This window comes from Chinchilla lanigera, unplaced genomic scaffold (genome assembly GCF_000276665.1).
Source record: "Chinchilla lanigera isolate Chin_1 unplaced genomic scaffold, ChiLan1.0 scaffold00019, whole genome shotgun sequence".
NCBI classification, from domain to species: Eukaryota; Metazoa; Chordata; class Mammalia; order Rodentia; family Chinchillidae; genus Chinchilla; species Chinchilla lanigera.
This window is the reverse complement of record NW_004955420.1, coordinates 23411518-23419972: the sequence shown is the minus strand read 5'-3', so window position 1 is coordinate 23419972 and position 8455 is coordinate 23411518.

Below are 8455 nucleotides of genomic sequence, written 5' to 3'. Positions count from 1 at the left end.
GCAATCCAGGTTATTTTAAGCACTATTATCTTTTATTGCTTTATTTGAAAATAGTCCCTAGTTTATTATTTTAGATGTTTTTTTGTTAAAATGATCAGTCAAATGTGGTCAAATTCTTTCAGTTAATAATAAAATTTGTATTTTCCTCAAATTTACTATCTCCTTAGATATAGTTGGAAAATCAAAGCCAAGTTGCCTTCTCTCCATTTTGTTGGCCCTATTTCCTTTTTCTACTCTATCCAATATCTGTATTGCATGATCATTCAGAGGATTGAATAAAACAAGGTAGGTAGGTTAATTTTTATAATGCCTGGCACATAAGAAATGCTCAGCATATTCTGTCACTACGACAGCAGCAACAGCACCTGAGATTTCCAGATCCTAGGGTTGAAATCAGGTCAGGTGTGTGCTTGCCTTGCTGCCTTTCTTCTGCTTCCATTGTCTCCCTCTCCTGACAGCCTAATCTACTTTTGAGTCCAAACTTTAGACCTAGGTCCCACTCCAGCTTTCAGCCAACCTTAGCAAAAACAAGTCATATATCAACTGTCTTCAGGCACGTTTCAGCAGGGCTTGAAGTTAATGCTCTTTTCTGCACCAAGGTCTGGTAGCCCAGCCTAAGGAGGGAGATTAAGGCAGGGCAGGCCGGCTGGAAAACAGGCTGTAACCTGCCAATTACAAAGATCCCAAAGGAAGCTGAACAACAGGATGTGACCTGTCAATCATGGCAGGAATGGGGGGGCAGAGCAACCAGATCTGAGAGAATATAAAAGATGGCAGCCATTGACTTTGCCACCACTGTGATCTTCCTGTTCTGCAGTCTTCCTTTTTCTACAGTGGCCCGTCCTGCTGTGTCCCTGTGTGGGACATATCTTCACTTTTCTTGCCTCCATTGCCCTTCTCTTTTCTTCACCTTTTCCCTTTCTTTTCTTTACTTTAAATAAAATTTATGTTAACCTATTCATTAATTGTCCTGGCTAATCTTCAGGTAGGTCAAAAAGAGACTGGAACCACCAGACACTGTGCCATCTGGCAATAAGCCTACTCATGGAACTCCAGCAATTCTCTCTTGGAAGTCCTTCACTCTGCTAGCCAGAAGCCCAGCACCACAAGCGTGTGTCCGTACTATGTCTGTGCCATCATATTGCTATGACCCAGACATAGCAATACTTTGGTCCTACATGACATGAAGGGCCCAATGTGAAGGACAGACTTTGTGCTCAGCTTCTGCCTGATTGTTCAATCATACTCAGCCTTTGGTTCCCTCCCTTGAAGCAAGAAACTGCCCTGACTAACAGACCATTTTAGGGGTTCTGTCCCCTAAATTTCTGCTGTATATTCTAGCCCAAAACCAAAGGTCTTAGGGTTTCATTTGCTGCTGTCTCAGTCTTAGGATCTCATTTACTTCCACCTGTTGTCCCCAAGCACACCTGTACCTGACTTACTTCAAAGGTATGCACTGTGTCTACAGTACCTGGCTTCCAAACTTGGGAAAGCACCTGTAATCCGGCCAGTTGCTCCCCTTTGTAATAGCTTCCTCTTCCCACAAGCCAATGCGGTACCTCAGGCTGCCAAGCGCTGACTTGCCTCCTGGCTACACCCCTTCAAGTCACAAAAACGAGCTCTGAACCTTGAGTAACACCCCTTTCCCTTCTCTCTCTCTCTCCCTCTTTGTTCTTCCTGCCCCAGCACTTCTAGCTACCGTTCTTCTCCTCTTCTTTTTCCTTCTTCCTTTCCATTCAACCTACGCCTCAGGCTGGCCAAGTTATCAAAAGAGAGGAAGAAATCATTCATAAATATGCTCAGGCTAAGGTACTGCAAATAAGGCAAACTTCAAATAGAATGTTCTGCAGCCCGGTCTCCCGTGCTTTCCTACTTTAGTCCTTTCGGTCATTCCTGCCCCTCTCAGCACTTTCTTTTTGCTTTTTTCTTCCGGTACTAGGAATCAAACTCATGACCTTGCACTTGCCAGGCTGGCGCTTCACCACTGAGCTCAATCCCCAGCCCCAGCACTTTCTATTTAAGGCTGTCATGATCTTCCACTCTGAACAAAGTTTCTTTTCTAGGTCTGACCCTTCCCCCTTTCTGCAGGAAAGAATTTCCAAGTCTTTCTGGAAGTGTAATTAAGATATTTAATGTAAAGCTTCTCCAACTCACTCATTTGGTCTGTTTGTTTAATAGAGATAGGTCCTAAGACTTTATATTACTGACACATGCCAATAATATTAGTGTAATATGAGATTACTAGTTTATGATAATACATAACATTATTGACAATAGAAAGATGTTAAAAAGAGCTTGGCTAACTTTTATTATCAGGCCATCAACACACAGTATAAAACTGCACGGAAAACTTTGGTATGGGAAGAATGAATCAGAAAGTCTTGAAAGAAGAAATCTAGTTAGAGGTTATTAGAAAAATATGTACAATAGATGATGAAGGTATGAACAAAGCTTTGTAATTGGTGTTTGGAATAGTCCCCCGTGGCAACAAAGGCTTTAAGATACTTTAATACTCATAACCAAGTCACTGAAGATTGCTACATTTTCAAATCTACAGGTTTCCTGGCCTTAGAAAAGTGTAATCATTTTCCCTGCCCACAGTCTCTCATTAAAGCAAGTTATTAATCTCAGCACAGAGCTGCCAAATAGGATATTTTTCTCCTAGTCTTGGTCCAACTGTCTACCTGCCCAGAGCCTGTCCATCGCTGGGCAGGGACAAAGCAGGGATACTCTACTGTGACACCTGGCCACAACCACTCTCCTATTGGGTTAATAATACCCCTTAGTTATTGCTAATTGGCCTGCAATCTCCCAAACGAACATACAGCAAAGGCTAAATAAAAAGAGGCAAATGGAATGATTTCAGGGCTCCAGGAGGATCAGAGCCCCCTCACAGAATTCAAGATTCTCTCAGGGCTAAGACCAAGACCTTCTCTGGGTGGCCCATGTTTATTTGGTTATCAGAAGAAGGAAGAGGAGTACTCAAGAAGGGCAGAATCACTCAAAGACTTCTCCAAGTAAGGTATTAAGTTAATCCTCCCAGGAGTGAGATGCCTGAGGCTATAGTCTTTATCTAGTTGAGATCGGATCCAGGTGTCCTTGGCTGTGATCTTGTCTTATCCTTTGAGGCTTCCTAGCTTCATCACCACTGCAGGTTTTACTAGGGATTAGTGACTCACAGAGGTTCACTTACTATGAGTCCGCCATTTCCAGACAAGGAGCCTAGGCCTTGGACAGGTTCACAAGTGAACACGAAAAGCCAGCTGATTAGTTTAAGTCCTGCTCAGGTCTGCTTCACAATGGTCTCCATCACTCTCCAGGGAGTGAGCATTTGACATGAGCAGTGTCCTAAACCAGGACCTAAAGTGCGGTCCAAGCTCCTTTAAGCTCCAGGGTTTGGAACTCCTGACGAGTCTCTCCGAAAAAGTCTGGAAGAAGATGGAAGAGAGTAAGCTGCTGGCAAGATTTCTTCTACCAGGGGCTGGGGATTTAGCTCAGCAGCAAAAGCGCCTGCCTGGCAAGAGCAAAGTCGTGAGTTCGGTTCCCGGTACCGGAGAAAAACCAAAAAACAAAAAAAAAAAAAAAAGATTTCTTCTACCATAGAGCAAGAACAGGGGAGACCCAAATGCGGTTCTGCACATCTAACATGACCCTCTAAGCAGGCAGAGGCATTCAGAATTAACACGCTAACTATTCCTTCCATGATATCCATCACCAGATTACCTCCTGGTGATAGAAAGATATTTCACTGATGAGCACATACAGCTTTTATCTATTCCTGCCTGCACAGGGCTCTACCAAACACCTTCATCGCACCGGCTCTCCAATTCCAGTTTCTCATTGCTTCTGATGTCCATCCACAGCTTCCCCCTCTTTTTGTCTCTCTTCCCGTTGACATGGTGTCTATGAGAAGAGCAACCGCTGATTTTAAACGTGCCCTCAAGTATTAACTAAAACACTAAAAGAAGGTGAGTAATCCATGCAAGGTAAAGGGAGTAGATACTTTGATTCCGTGGGTGAGTATCTGTGCCCAATCAGGGTATACACCTGTGCTATTATGGAACGAGATGGTGACCTAAAGGAGATGGAAAAAAAGACTACATAAAGATTACAGTGGCACAAAGATACTGCTTGGGGCATACCAGCTGGCTCTCAAGCTGGGTACAAGAGCTGATATCTGTGCAGCCCTCATTTTGTGTGACTGGTCATAGGATATATGCTCAGTGCTACTGCCTTCCAGCCACGTTGAACCAGAAGGCCTCCGTCCAGGCATCAGCAACAGCATCTCCACTCCTGCAACATCTTCTTCACCTTCGCCCTCTCTGCCATCCTGGAAGTGGTCAGACCTAGTGATCCTGATGCCGGAAATAATCCACAAGATTTCTGAGCCACTGAATCTGAAAGGAGCAAATAAATGCATTGAACCAAGGCAAGCACCAAGGTAAGCAAAGTACCTATTCAGAATACCTACCATCTGTCTCCTGTGTTTACCTGGTGAATGCACCCTTCAAGTGCTCTAAAGAGGTCAAACCAAGGCTAAGTTTGCATACACATTTGGGCAGATTTTACATGAGAAGGAAACAATGGGAAAAAGAGAGAATAGAGCGCTACTGATTCCCTTACCACAACTTCCACTATTTGCCTACTAGCCCAGCCCATCTTCCCCAACTCTGGCAAGAAGGGCTTTGGACTTGGGGAGTCTTGGCTCAGGAAGGAGGGTTCACCTGCTTTTCCCAGTGGGCCTCTGTAGGCAGAGAGGCTGCAGTCCTGGAAAGCAAGTCTGTCTATCCCACAGAGTCTCTGCTCTCTACCCTTTTGCCACAGATTGCTGACTTCGATCCGCATCGGCTGGGCCTGCTGCCTTCCAGCCACGTTGAACCAGAAGGCCTCCGTCCAGGCATCAGCAACAGCATCTCCACTCCTGCAACATCTTCTTCACCTTCGCCCTCTCTGCCATCCTGGAAGTGGTCAGACCTGGTGCCTCCATCTTTTCCATAGTTACTAGAAGAGAGCACGACTCCTTTGTCCTGAGTCCCAACATTGCACTGCTCTGCAATGGATTTTATACAGATTCTCATTTCCCTATGGGGAATGGAGCAGGGAGAAGAATGTTGCAGTGATCTTTTCTCAGATAGCATTTATTCTGAATCCTATCCTTTCTGTAATGCTCCAGGAGGAAGTGTCCTGTACACACCTAAATTCTGAGTTGTCCCTAGAAGACCCAGAAGACAAGGAAGACACTCCAACATCTAGACTATGCCTGCTCCATATATTGATACATACCCATAATACTATGAGGCAGGCATATCCCAAATCTTTTTGTAGTAACAACCCTGCTTGGCAATATCTTTATCAGGATACACAGTTCTGGCTGCTGACATCATTCCTGGGGATGGATTTAGTGAGGTAGATTCAACTATCTCCTTCCCACTTCCATTTATAATTTTAAGTTGGGGGGAGGGAGTAGAAGCGACATAAAAGTTTTCTAATCCAAACCTCTAACTAACATATAAATCTTTCTGGGACAAAATAGAATAGAATTGGACTGGTCCTGGGGACACAAAAGTCCCCGGGCAGCTTGGGAAGATAGAAATGACAATCCCCAAAACATAGCCAAGTGGTTACAGGCCAATATATTGGCTCTTTGCTGGCTCCAAATGGTTTTGAGCCACTTTTAAAATCTGCCTAGGAAGAAAATACCATGAAGGGTTACCTTGCCAGTGGCAGATAAAGAGGGGGAGACAGGATGTGGTCATTAGGGACATAAGAGGAGTGGGGGCTCAGGGTGTAAAAGAGAAACAAAAGGGGCGGGAAGGTTGCCTGGATGAGCTTGCTGTTGTTCACCTCGCCCCCTCGCTGCACTGGCTGCAGATGTGGGACAATTCCTTCCTCAAATGGAACCCAGAAGAGCCTTCTGGCATCAACAAACTCACTGTCTCAGCTGCCAGACATCTTCAGCATGGAACCGTGTGTATCTGGATGGGGAAAAGCCAGCCTAAAATTTTGTCTCCAAAGAACAACCTAGTAGCACAGGGCATGGGTCCAACAAAAGATTCACACAGAGGCACAGTCTCTGCATTGACTTCCCTGAAACACTACGAAAAGTGGAAGAGACAAGATAGAGACGAGGAAAAGGGCCAGGAGGAGAACAGAGGAGGGAAAGACCTGGAAAGGAAGGGAGACACAACGGATGGAGATGTCCACAGCTGCCACCTCTTCTTCCCTCTCCCAACTGCATCTCTGTGGATCAGACACCCTCAGGCCTCACCACCTACTCGGCAGAGAAGTCAAATAATGAGGAAGCTAGTGTGGGCGACCAGCATCTGTAGCCTGGATGGCTGCAGCTTCCCTGGCGACTAATAACTGGGAGAGAGGGGTTGAAGAGAGGGGAAGAGAATGGGGAGGGGAAAAAAGAAGCAAGCTATACCATGTACAGGTACAAATATCCTATGATGAATGTGATCATTATGTATATCCAAACTGTACCAATAACTGCACATCACCCCCAAAGACTCTAATTTCATTGTTCAAGGTGAGGCCCAGGCATCATTAGCATTTTCATCTCCCCAGATGATGCTAATCTAGGACAGGCTTAAGAACTACAGTAATGGCTTATGTCTTGGACAGCCCCTGTGCCAAATGAGGGCCGCCTGATCCTGAGATCCTTCATCTCTGTGATGCGTAGATCAAACATTGTAACTTTAATAGTTAGCATCCTTAAATCAGCAAGTTAAGCCGGGCATGGTGGCGCACGCCTGTGATCTCAGCACTTGGGAGGCTGAGGCAGGAGGATTGTTGTGAGTTCAAGACCAACCTGGGCTGCAAAGTGCGCTCAAGGCCAGCCTGAATTACATAGTGAGACCCTATCTCAAAAAGACCAAAAAAAAAAAAAAAAAAATCAGCAAGTTAATGTAACTGAGAGCCACCAGGTGTCATATGACAGATTTGGATAAACTTACCATCATAACGAGCATGCTATAATTACTATAAAAAATGTTGACCTGTTCAAGTGGATTCCATTCATACAAACTGGGGAATTGAGAAGGAAAATAAGAATGACTCCAAAGTTGTTACTATTTCCCCCCCCAGTACTGAGGATTGAACCCAGGGTCTTTGCACTGAGCTGTATCCCCAGTTCTTTTCTCTTTTGAGACAAGGTCTCAGTAAGTTACTAATTTGTTGGGCTCAAACTTGCAGATTATGAGCATTTGTTACCACTCCTAGTCAAAAGTTTTTCCCCCCATTATTTTTTATTTTATTCTTTAATTATTTATATTTGAGGTTTCTCATACAAGAGAACCACATGATATTTAAGCCTGTATGTCTGATTTATTTCACTTAGCATTATGGTCTCAAAGTGTATCTATTTTCCTACAAATGACAGAGTATTACCCCGTTGTGTATAAATACCACATTTTCTTTATCTGTTCATCTCCTGATGTGCATATAGGCTGCTTCCAAGATTTAGCAATTGTAAATTGTGCTGCCATAAACATGGGTGTGAATGCCCTTAACACTTTTGGGAAGATACCTAGAAGGGGAATAGCTGGGTTGAATGAAATTTCTATTTTTAGATTTGATATGATCCCATTTGTTGATTCTTGGTGTTATCTCTTACATAATTGGGATTCTGTTCAGAAAGTCCTTGCCTAGGCCTGTTTCTGCAAGACTTTATCTATTTTACCTTCTGGCAGATTTAATATTTCTGTTTTAATATTAGATCTTTGACCTGTTTTGATTTTAGTTTAGCACATGGGGAGAGATATGGGTTTAGATTCAGTTTTCTGCATGTGGATAACCAGTTTTCCCAGCACCATTTGTTAAAGAGGCTATCTTTCCTCAAGAGCAAGTTTTTGGCCCCATTGTCAAAAATGAAGTAGCTGAATGTACTTGGCATTGTTTCTGCATCCTCTATTCTGTTCCATTGATCCACATGTCTGGGGTGTGTTTGTTTTTGCCAATACCAATGTAGCTTTGTAACGTAATTTGAGGTCCAGAATTGTAATTCCTCCTGCCATACTCTCCTTTCCCAGGATTGCTTTTGCTCTTCTAGGTGTCTTCTGGCTTCATATGAATTTTAGGATTGTTTTCTCTAGTTCTGAGAAGAATGCTATTGGTATTTTGATTAAGATTGCATTAAATCTGCGTGTCAGTTTTGGAAGTATGGCCATTTAGACTACACTGGTTCTGCCTATCCAGATACAGGGATGTCTTTCCATTTTTCTGATATCCTCTTTGATCTTTTTTCAAAGTACTGTAGTTTTTGTTATAGAGGTCTTCTACTTAGTTAATTGCTATGTACAGTATTTCCTTTTTCTTGATGCTATTGTGAAAGGTATTGTTTCTCTAATTTCTTTCTTGGTGAGCTTATTATTAGTATGCACAAACACTATTAATTTTGTATGCTGATTTTGTACCCTACTATGCTACTGAATTTGGTTATTAGTTGTAGGAG